This window comes from Bombina bombina, chromosome 4 (genome assembly GCF_027579735.1).
Source record: "Bombina bombina isolate aBomBom1 chromosome 4, aBomBom1.pri, whole genome shotgun sequence".
Lineage (NCBI taxonomy): Eukaryota > Metazoa > Chordata > Amphibia > Anura > Bombinatoridae > Bombina > Bombina bombina.
In genome coordinates, this window is record NC_069502.1 from 155,101,295 (window position 1) to 155,113,588 (window position 12,294).

The 12,294-nt window shown below is 42.2% G+C and overlaps 1 protein-coding gene across 3 annotated transcripts in view; it reads left to right on the plus strand.

Moving 5' to 3' along the window:
* NBAS (NBAS subunit of NRZ tethering complex) overlaps positions 1-12,294 on the plus strand; it is a 1,903,611-nt gene that overhangs the window by 387,479 nt on the left and 1,503,838 nt on the right. The gene's annotated exons all lie outside the window — the stretch shown is intronic.

The following is a 12,294-nucleotide window of genomic DNA, read 5'->3' on the forward strand; positions in this document are numbered from 1 at the left end:
TGATGACATCCACTTATTATTGGCGTTAAAAGAATTTTGTCATTTATTGTGTTACAATGCTCTGTTTCCATCTAAAAGGGAGGAGAGTCCATGGCTTCATTCATTACTTTTGTGAATACAGAACCTGGCCACCAGGAGGAGGCAAAGACACCCCAGCCAAAGGCTTAAATACCACCCCCACTCCCCTCATCCCCCAGTCATTATTTGCCTTTTGTCACAGGAGGATGGCAGAGAAGTGCCGAAGATTCGGAGTAGTCTCTTATGAAGGGTAGTACTCTTCGGAATGGGACTGGAGTTTTAAGTAGTCCTGTCAGCCTCTCAGTGAGAGCCTGGGTGAAAGTTAGATTCCAGAGATGTAGGGAGAGTCTTTTTGCGAAACCATCCCGACTCATATTAACAGCTCCACAAGCAATCAACGTGTTTCGCTGCCTGCTTTCTGCACTCTAGTCCATGTCAGGAGCGAATCTTCTATCTGTCATACTTGAAGGGCCGTGTTCCTGTTCCACAGCATAGATTCTGGTAAGATTGTTTCATTTTTTATACATAATGATAACACAGTAGACAGGGTCACAGTGTCGTGCCTTTTATCTTATGGAATCAAGGATTAATATTCCTGGTAAATTGTTTATTGTGTGATTGCTGCGCTATGTGCGAGATGAGGCTCTGGCAATGGTGGAACTTTCAGGTTGACTTCCAGGAGTATTTGTGCGGACGGTTTTGGCGTGTTTTCTTTTTAGTACAGGGGCGGTCCTGCGAGGCATCCCATGTGACCGGGTGTGGCGGTCTCCACTTCCTCTGTTGATCTGCGGTGCAGAAGACAAAGTGGTTTCTGTAGTCTAGGTCATAGGAGGTGATGAGTGCCCCAGCCATTGGATATAAAGGTGCCTGCTTATTAATTTAATCTAATCCATTATAAAAGTGCAAGCTATGGAGGATTCTGACGCGTTAGAGGGGACTCCCTCTTTAATAAAGTCTCATTCCTGTGTTTATTGTGAGGAGGTTCCTGTAGATCAACCTGCTCAACTATGTTCCACATGCTTTGATAAAGTTGCAACATCTAAAAACAAAGGAATGTCTAGTACTACTGAGCCGTCCACCTCTGAGGTTTTCCTGTCCCGTGAGGTGCATTCCCTGCTTTTATCAGCGCCCCAGGGTCCAACCATTAGTCCTACGGGAGAGATTAGTTGGCCGTCAGATTTTGCGGACCAACTGCAAACGGCGGCCCAGGGGTTGTCTACGCATATTTAAATATCAGTGGCGTTATACGATGATGAGGCCCACTCTGATTCTTCAGAGGAGGCTCCTTCTGGGTCGGAATCCGTGTCATCTCATCTTCCGGCTTCGGAGGAGCCTGACTTTAGGATAGAGAATTTGCACTTTTTGCTGAGTTCCTCAGACCTTCCTGTTAAGATGACTAATATTATTAAGAAGGAATATGAGCGATTAGGTTCTTCCTTTTCCACTTCTTCTACCTTTAAGAAACTGTTTCCCATCCCGGACTCTCAACTCGAGCTGTGGGGGACTGTCCCTAAGGTGGATGGTGCTATTTCCACGCTCGAGAAGCTGACAACTATTCCTCTCGAGGATAGTTTGTCGTTTAAAGAGCTCATGGATAAAAAGTTCAAAAACATGTTAAGGAAAATGTTTCAGCACACACAGGGTTTATTTTTTAACTGGCAGAGGCTGTAGCCGGAGCTGCGCCATATTGGTGTGAATCCCTGTGTGTTATGGTCGAGAAGGGAGACTTCCATCGACGAGATACAGGAGAGAATTAAGACCTTGAGGATCGCTAATTCTTTTGTTTGCGATGCCAATATGCAAATTATTCGCCTGAACGCTAAGGTGTCAGGTTTTTCCGTATTAGCTTGCAGGGCTCTGTGGCTAAAGTCTTGGTCGGCGGACATGACCTCTAAGTCGAGGCTGTTGTCTCTGCCTTTTCAAGGAAAGATTCTGTTCGTTCCAGGATTGGATTCGATCATATCCACAGTTACGGGAGGCAAGAGAGCTTTCCTACCGCAGGATAAGAAGGCTAAGCCTAAAGGATCTACTTTTCGTCCCTTTCGTGAGGACAAGGCCCATCGCCAGCAGCTGGCCGTAAATGTGGATCAGTCCAAGGGAACTTGGAAGCCTGCTCAGTCTTGGTACAAGTCCATGCAGAACAAGAAGCCTGATGAAACGAAATAGTCATGAAGGGGCGACCCCCGACTGGTCTCCCGACCAAGTAGGGGGCAGATTGTCTCTCTTCTCTGAAGCCTGGTTGCAGGACGTTCAGGACCCTTGAGTTCTGGAGATTGTCGCCCAGGGTTACAGGATAGGATTCAGGTCCCATCCACCCAGGGGCAGATTCCTCCTGTCAAACCTGTCTTCAAGAACGACAAAGAGAGAGACCTTTCTGTGTGAGGGATCTCTCCTCTCTAGGTGTTATCGTACCAGTACCCCAAGCAGAAAGGGGTCTAGGGTACTATTCAAACTTTTTGTGGTTACAAAGAATGAGGGCATATTCCGCCTGATTCTGGGCCTAAAGTGTTTAAACAAGTTTTTGGCTGTTCTGTCATTAAAAATGGAAACGATCAGATCTATTCTGCCCCTAGTTCAAGAGGGATAGTTCATGACGACAATAGACTTAAAGGATGCTTACCTTCATGTTCCAATTCACAGGGACCACTTCAAGTTCTTAAGATTTGCGTTTCTGGACCGACACTTCCAGTTTGTGGCCCTTCCCTTTGGTCTGGCGACGAGCCCGAAAGTCTTCACGAAGGTTCTGGGGCTCTGCTTACAGTAGCCAGATCCAGAGGCATTGCTGTGGCGCCCTATCTGGACGATATCCTAGTCCAGGTGCCGTCAATCAGTTTCACAGAGGATCACTTGAGGGCCCTTCTTCTTTATCTCCAATCTCACTGTTGGAAGATAAACTCAGGAAAGAGCAACAGGGTGGAGATCCTGGGAACGATAATAGATACTATATCCATGAGGATATTTCTCACAGATCAGCGACGCAGGAAGATTGTGTCCGCTTGTCTTGCCCTTCAGTCCTACTCCAGTCCCTCAGTGGCTCAGAGTATGAAGGTGATCGGCTCATGGTATCCAGCATCAATATCATTCCATTCGCCAGGTTCCATCTCAGACCTCTTCAGCTGTGCATGTTGAGACAGTGGAACGGCAATCATTCTGATCTGTCCCAACAGATTTCTCTGGATGTTCGGGGACTCCCTCTCTCTTGGTGTATCCGTCCGGAACAACTGTCCCAGGGGATATCCTTCCTGAGATTGTCCTGGGAGATTGTGACCACAGACGCAAGTCTGGCAGATGGGAAGCTGTTTGTGGTGCCAGGATGGCACCGGGAAAATGGTCTCGAGAGGAGTCTCTCCTCCCCATCCATATTCTGGAACTTCGAGCGATTTGCAATGCTCTGAGGGCGTGGCCTCTTCTGGGGTCATTCAACTTCATCAGATTCCAGACAGATAACATTACCTCGGTGGCTTACATCAACCATCAGGGGGGGCGAGAAGATGAGGGAGGTTTCTCTGATTTTGGAATGGTCAGAGTCCCATAGCTGCTCGCTCTCAGCAATCCACATTCCATGTGTGGACAACTTAGAAGCGGATTTTCTCAGCAGGCAATCCTTCCATCCGGGGAAATGGTCTATCCACCCCGAGGTGTTTGCAGAAATTTGTTGCGAATGGGGGACTCCAGGGATAGATCTCATGGCGTCCAGACTCAATTGCAAGCTACTCAGATATGGGTCGTGGTCCAGGGATCCCCAGGCAGAGCTGATAGATGCCTTGGCGGTACCTTGGGGGTTCAACCTTGTTTACATTTTTCCACCATTGCCACTTCTACCTCGTGTAGTGGCCCGCATCAAGCAGGAGCAAACTTTGGCTATTCTGATTGTTCCATCGTGGCCGTGGAGGGATGTGGTTTGCAGATCGGGTGGGGATGTCATCGTCTCCTCCATGGAAGTTACCCTGTCGCAGGGATCTGTTGGTACAGGGTCCTTTTCAACATCAAAATTTAGGTTTTTTGAGGCTGACTGCGCGAGGATTAAAGAGAGGGTTTTCTGAGAGAGGGATTGATCCTCTCGTTCAGGCCAGGAAGCCGGCTACTGATCACATCTATCATAAGGTGTGGAGGACTTATTTGTCCTGGTGTGAGAAGCATGGATATCCTTGGCACAAGGTTAAGGTATCCAGGATTTTGGCCTTTCTCCAGGAGGGACTGGAGAAGGGGCTTTCCGCCAGTTCCTTGAAGAGATAGATTTCGGCTTTATCTGTTCTGTTACACAAGAGGCTCGCTGAGTTTCCTGATATACAGTCTTTTGTCCAGACTTTGTCTAGAATCAAGCCTGTTTTTAGACAATCCGCTCCTCCTTGGAGCTTGTCCAGGCTTTGTCTAGAATCAGGCCTGTTTTTAGACAATCAGCTCCTCCTTGGAGCTTGAACTTGGTTCTGAAGGTGTTGCAGAGGGTTCCGTTTGAACCTATGCACTCTGTTGACATTAAGATTCTTTCTTGGAAGGTTCTATTTCTGTTAGCTATTGCACTGGCACGCAGTGTATCTGAGTTGGTGGACTTCCAATATGAGCTTCCTTATCTGGTGTTTCACTCTGATAAGGCTGTTCTTCGCACCGGTTTGGCATTTCTTCCCAAGGTTGTGTCTGACGTAACATCAATCAGGAAATCGTCGTTTCTTCTTTGTGTCCTAACCCCTCTTCTCAGGAGAGGTTACTACATAATTTGGATATGGTTCGAGCTTTGAAGTTCTATCTTCAGGCTACAAAGGATTTCAGGCAGACTACATCTCTTTTTGTGGTATATTCAGGGAAGCGCAGGGGGCAGAAAGCCTCTGCAACTTATTTGTCCTTTTGGTTGAAGAGCATGATTCGATTGGCCTACGAGATAGCGGGACATAAGCCTCCAGAGGATCACGGCTCATTCGACTAGAGCTGTGGCTTCTTCGTGGACCTTCAAGAATGAGGCTTCGATGGAGCAGCTTTGTAAGGCGGCTACCTTGTCCTCCTTAGATACCTTTTACAAAATTTACAAATTTGACGTTTTTGCTTCGGTGGAAGCAGTTTTTGGGAGAAAGGTGTTACAGGCTGTGGTGCCCTCCGATTAGGGTCCGCCTCTTGCCCTCCCGTTTTCATTTAGTGTCCTTTAGAGCTTGGGTATGTGTTCCCACAAGTAATAAATGAAGCTGTGGACTCTCCTTCCCTTTAGATGGAAAATATATGCTTACCTGATAATTTCATTTCCATCGTGGGTAGGAGAGTCCACGGCTCGCTCCCGTTGCTCTTGTGGGCGGACCTAAATTTTATTTTTGCTCTTCTGGCACCTTTTATACCCTGAAATTTCTTCTACTGTTCCTTGTTCCCACAGCAGAATGACTGGGGGATGAGGGAAGAGGGGGAGGTTTTTAAGCCTTTGGCTAGAGTGTCTTTGCCTCCGCCTGGTGGCCAGGTTCTTAATTCCCAAAAGTAATGAATGAAGCCGTGGACTGTCTTCCCCACAATGGAAATTAAATTATCAGGTAAGCATAATTTATATTTTAGATTTTTAGAAACTTGTTTTATGTTTATACGAATGTATGATATATCATTTTTTTTTTTATAGATTAAAGATTAGCAAACTGTGTGTGTGTAGTGTGAGTGTCTTTATGAAGGATAATGAATTTAATATACAATAATAATAGATTTTATTAATATGATATTCTATGCTTGTTCTGACATTTATGCAATGCCTCATTGGTGTGTATAACACATTTTTTTTCTTATGGATGTTGAAACGTTGACCTGTGTTTTTTTATTGGATTAATTAATTATGTACTATATATACAGTATATGTATGTATTATGGGTAGAACTAGCTGAAAAAATGGAATAATAAATATTGCAGCTTTAAATGTGCACTGCTATAGGCGACAAAACTAAGGCCTCTACAATGTTTGTAAAGATGTGGTCATGCGACCCTCAAAACTACAAGTTCACATCCAAGAGGGTAACATGTTTAGACCAGAATAAAACAGACTGTCTCCTATACCTATAGATTAGATATACAATGAACAAATAATCACACTTCAGTATGTACAATGCAGTTACAATTCAAAATCCAAATGTAAATTGTATATGAGATATGTAAATGTAATAATTTTGCAAAATAATGTTCAATAGATCTACTCATGGCAGAAAGCTCAATCATATGAGGAAAGATGATGGCGAAGGGGGGCAGGGAACTTCTTCCCACGTGGTTGATGTTTCGGTGACTGCTGGAGTATTGTAAATGTCCTTTAGCCTGGGTATATCTTCCGTGTTAAACTCCCATCTGCATGTCCACAAATAGAAAGACAAGAAAAACCTGGAATAGTTTAATCCACTTTAATAAATAAATAGTAAAAGCCTGACAGTAAGAGCTGCACTCACATTATACAACCTCAATCATATATGAGGTATCAGAAGCGCTTGTACATATCCAAAACAGATGTATTGCTATGGTACAGTTGGTGTAATGCAGGTGACTTCACACTGTGGATCTAATCCAGTGTGAGTTGTGTTTTTATATTATATAAATACATACATATAAATATACCACACACACACTACTTAGCCAAGTATTACACCTATCTCAGAGCATTCATCTTCTCATTGCTGTATATACAATAGGTGGGTAACAGCAGCAAGTCAGTAGACGGATAATAGACCAGCCGGTACAGTACACAGGTAACAGGCTTGCTGGAACATAGACTTGTCCATAGTCAGAAATGTATCCAGTGCTTGGCTGTGTATAACAAACTGTCCTTTATTGTGCTTTACAGAGCCATACTAAAGCAATTTTTTGTACTAAAGATCTGATGCATTTCATCCTAAACAGCCATAATCATAGATCTCAGACAGTTGCAGGTACAATGTACAGGTAACCGGCCTGCAGATACAGTAGGCAAGTAATAGACCAGTATAGTAAATAGTAGTTAGCAGAGCAGCACGTCCAGTAGTGCGATAATAGCACAATAGATAGAATAAGGTGCATGCATGCTGGCTGGTGCAATACGTAGTAAGTCAGCACTGATTGGCTAAAGTGCATGTCTGTCAAAAGAACTGAGATAAGGGCGCAGTCTGCAGAGGCATAAAAAACAGTAATCACAGAGGTAAAACGTGTATTTATATAACAAAACTGGGGAATGGGTAATAAAGGGATTATCTATCTTTCTTTCATGTAATTGGCAAGAGTCCATGAGCTAGTGACATATGGGATATACAATCCTACCAGGAGGGGCAAAGTTTCCCAAACCTCAAAATGCCTATAAATACACCCCTCACCACACCCACAATTCAGTTTTACAAACTTTGCCTCCTATGGAGGTGGTGAAGTAAGTTTGTGCTAAGATTTCTACGTTGATATGTGCTTCTCAGCATTGTTGAAGCACGATTCCTCTCAGAGTACAGCGAATGTCAGAGGGACGTGAAGGGAGTATCACTTATTTGAATACGATGATTTCCCTAACGGGGGTCTATTTCATAGGTTCTCTGTTATCGGTCGTAGGGATTTATCTCCTACCTCCCTTTTCAGATCGACGATATACTCTCAATTTACCATTATCTCTACTAATAACTGTTTTAGTACTGGTTTGGCTATCTGCTATATGTGGATGGGTGTCTTTTGGTAAGTATGTTTTTTATTACTTAAGACACCTCAGCTATGGTTTGGCACTTTATGCATTTATATAAAGTTCTAAATATATGTATTGTACTTATATTTGCCATGAGTCAGGTTCATGTATTTCCTTCAGCAGACTGTCAGTTTCATATTTGGGGAATTTAAACATTTTAATAAATGTATTTCTTACCTGGGGTTTTAGTCTTTTTTTTCAATTGACTACTTTTTGCTATTGCTGGTATTAGGCCAGTGGGTGCGTCAAATGCTAAACTTTATTGCATCATTCTTGGCGCAAATTTTTTTTTTGGCGTGGAAAAAGACATTTATGACGCAACTTCGTCATTTCCGGCGTCATACGTGACGCCGAGACCTTTCACACGGCGGCGTCATTAGGGACGCGAGTGTGTCATTTCCGGTTATTTTTGGGCCAAAAAAAGTTTACGTTACGCTGTGCGCCAAATTTTTTTCATTATTTCAATACCCCATTGCTTTTTTCTCTATCAGAGGCCTATGCTTTTGCATTTTTTCCCATTCCTGAAACTGTCATATAAGGAAATAGATAATTTTGCTTTATATGTTGTTTTTTTCTTACATTGAGCAAGATGTCCCAATCTGATCCTGCCTCAGAAGTTTCTGCTGGAACATTGCTGCCTGACATCGGTTCTACCAAAACTAAGTGCATTTGTTGTAAAAGTGTAGAAATTATTCCACCAAATGTCATTTGTAATAGTTGTCATGATAAACTTTTACATGCAGATAGTGTTTCCATCAGTAATAGTACAGTTGCAGTTCCTTCAACTTCTAATGTACATGATATACCTGTAAATTTTAAAGAATTTGTTTCTGATTCTATTCTGAAGGCTTTGTCTGCATTTCCACCTTCTAATAAACGTAAAAGGTCTTTTAAAACTTCTCATTTAGCTGATGAAATTTCAAATGACCAGCAACATAATAATTTATCCTCTTCTGATGAGGATCTATCTGATTCAGAAGATCCTTCCTCAGACATTGACACTGACAAATCTACTTATTTATTTAAAATTGAGTATATGCGTTCTTTATTAAAAGAAGTGTTAATTACTTTGGATATTGAGGTAACAAGTCCTATTGACGTTCAGTCTAATAAACATTTAAATGCTGTTTTTAAACCTCCTGTGGTTTCGCCAGGGGTTTTTCCCATTCCTGAGGCTATTTCTGATATGATTTCTAGGGAATGGAATAAGCTAGGTACTTCTTTTATTCCTTCTTCAAGGTTTAAAAAATTGTATCCTTTATCAGCAAAATCTATAGAGTTTTGGGAAAAAATCCCCAAAGTTGATGAGGCTATTTCTACTCTTGCTAAACGTACCACTATTCCTATGGAAGATAGTACTTCCTTTAAGGATCCTTTAGATTGGAAGCTTGAATCCTATCTAAGGAAGGCCTATTTATATTCAGGTCATCTTCTCAGACCTGCTATTTCTTTGGCTGATGTTGCGGCTGCCTCAACTTTTTGGTTGGAGAATTTAGCGCAACGAGAATTGGATCCTGACATATCTAGCATTACTCTCTTACTGCAACATGCTAATAATTTTATTTGTGATGCCATTTTTGATATTATCAAAATTGATGTTAGATCCATGTCTTTAGCTGTATTAGCTAGAAGAGCTTTGTTGCTTAAATCTTGGAATGCTGATATGACATCTAAATCTAGATTACTATCTCTTTCTTTACAAGGTAATAATTTATTTGGTTCTCAATTGGATTCTATTATTTCAACTATCACTGGAGGAAAAGGAGTTTTTTTGCCTCAGGATAAAAAAACCTAAGGGTAAATCTAAAGCTTCTAACCGTTTTCTTTCCTTTCGTCAGAATAAGGAACAAAAACTCAATCCTTCCAAGGAATCTGCTTCCAGTTGGAAACCTTCCTCAAATTGGAATAAATCCAAGCCATTTAAGGCAAATTTAGTCTGCCCCTAAGTCCGCATGAAGGTGCGGCCCTCATTCCAGCTCAGCTAGTAGGGGGCAGATTAAGGTTTTTCAAGGATTTTTGGATAAAATCTGTCCAAAATCATTGGATTCAGAGCATTGTCTCTCAAGGGTATCGAATAGGATTCAAAGTAAGACCTCCTGTGAGAAGATTTTTTCTCTCACGCATCCCTGTAAATCCATTAAAAGCTCAGGCTTTTCTGAAGTGTGTTTCAGACCTGGAGTCTTCAGGGGTAATCATGCCAGTTCCTCCTCAGGAACAAGGTTTGGGGTTTTATTCAAATCTATTCATTGTACCAAAGAAAGAAAATTTGTTCAGACCAGTTCTGGATCTGAAAATTTTGAATCGTTATGTAAGAGTACCAACTTTCAAGATGGTGACTATAAGGACTATTCTGCCTTTTGTTCAGCAAGGACATTATATGTCCACAATAGACTTGCAGGATGCATACCTTCATATTCCGATTCATCCAGAACACTATCAGTTTCTGAGATTCTCTTTTCTAGACAAGCATTACCAATTTGTTGCTCTTCCATTTGGCCTAGCAACAGCTCCAAGAATCTTTTCAAAGGTTCTGGGTGCCCTACTATCTGTAATCAGAGAACAGGGTATTGCAGTGTTTCCTTATTTGGACGATATCTTGGTACTAGCTCAGTCTTTACATACTGCAGAATCTCACACAAATCAACTAGTGTTGTTTCTTCAGAAACATGGTTGGAGGATGAATTTACCAAAAAGTTTCTTGATTCCTCAGACAAGGGTCACCTTTTTAGGTTTCCAGATAGATTCAGTGTCCATGACTCTGTCTCTAACAGACAAGAGACGTTTAAAAATTGGTAGAAGCATGCCGGCACCTTCAGTCTCAGTCATTCCCTTCAGTGGCTATATGCATGGAAGTTTTAGGTCTCATGACTGCAGCATCAGAAGCGTTCCCCTTTGCTCGTTTTCACATGAGACCTCTACAGTTTTGCATGTTGAATCAATGGTGCAGGGATTATACAAAGATATCACAATTAATATCCTTGAATCCCAATGTACGACACTCTCTGACATGGTGGATAGATCACCATCGTTTGGTTCAAGGGGCCTCTTTTGTTCGGCCAACCTGGACTGTGATCTCAACAGATGCGAGTCTTTCAGGTTGGGGAGCTGTTTGGGGATCTCTGACAGCACAAGGGGTTTGGAAATCTCAAGAGGCGAGATTACCAATAAATATTTTAGAACTCCGTGCAATTCTCAGGGCTCTTCAGTTTTGGCCTCTGCTAAAGAGAGAACCGTTCATTTGTTTTCAGACAGACAATATCACAACTGTGGCTTATGTCAATCATCAGGGTGGGACTCACAGTCCCCAAGCTATGAAAGAAGTATCTCGGATATTTGCTTGGTCAGAATCCAGCTCCTGTCTAATCTCTGCGTTGCATATCCCAGGTGTAGACAATTGGGAGGCGGATTATCTCAGCCGCCAGACTTTACATCCAGGGGAGTAGTCTCTCCATCCAGATGTGTTTTCTCAGATTGTTCAGATGTGGGGTCTTCGAAAGATAGATCTCATGGCCTCTCATCTAAACAAGAAACTTCCCAGATACCTGTCCAGGTCCAGGGATGTTCAGGCGGAAGCAGTGGATGCACTGACACTTCCTTGGTGTTATCATCCTGCTTACATCTTCCCGCCTCTAGTTCTCCTTCCCTGAGTGATCTCCAAAATCATCATGGAACAGTCTTTTGTGTTGCTGGTGGCTCCAGCATGGCCACACAGGTTTTGGTATGCGGATCTGGTGCGGATGTCCAGTTGCCCGCCTTGGCCACTTCCGTTACGGCCGGACCTACTATCTCAAGGTCTGTTTTTCCATCAAGATCTCAAATCATTAAATTTGAAGGTTTCTGTTACTCAGTGATTAATACTATGTTACAAGCTCGTAAATCTGTCTCTAGAAAGATTTATTATAGAGTTTGGAAGACTTGCATTTCATGGTGTTCTTCTCATAAATTCTCCTGGCATTCTTTTAGAATTCCTAGAATTTTACAGTTCCTTCAGGATGGTTTGGATAAGGGTTTGTCTGCAAGTTCCTTGAAAGGACAAATCTCCGCTCTTTCTGTTTTATTTCACAGAAAGATTGCTATACTGCCTGATATTCACTGTTTTGTACAGGCTTTAGTTCGTATTAAGCCTGTCATTAAATCAATTTCTCCTCCTTGGAGTCTTAATTTGGTTCTGCAGGCATTCTTTGGACATTAAACTACTTTCTTGGAAAGTGTTGTTCCTTTTGGCTATCTCTTCTGCTAGAAGAGTTTCTGAGCTATCTGCTCTTGTGAGTCTCCTTTTCTGATTTTTCATCAGGATAAGGCAGTTTTGCGGACTTCTTTTCAATTTTTACCTAAGGTTGTGAATTCTAACAACATTAGTAGAGAAATTGTTGTCCCTTCCTTATGTCCTAATCCTAAGAATTCTTTGGAGAGATCCTTACATTCTTTGGATGTGGTAAGAGCTTTGAAATATTATGTGGAAGCTACTAAAGATTTCAGGAAGATTTCCAGTCTATTTGTTTTATTTTCTGGTCCTAGGAAAGGTCAGAAGGCTTCTGCTAGTTCCTTGGCTTCTTGGTTTAAACTTTTGATTCATCAAGCTTATTTGGAGTCGGGTCAGGCCCCGCCTCAGAGAATTACAGCTCATTCTACTAGAT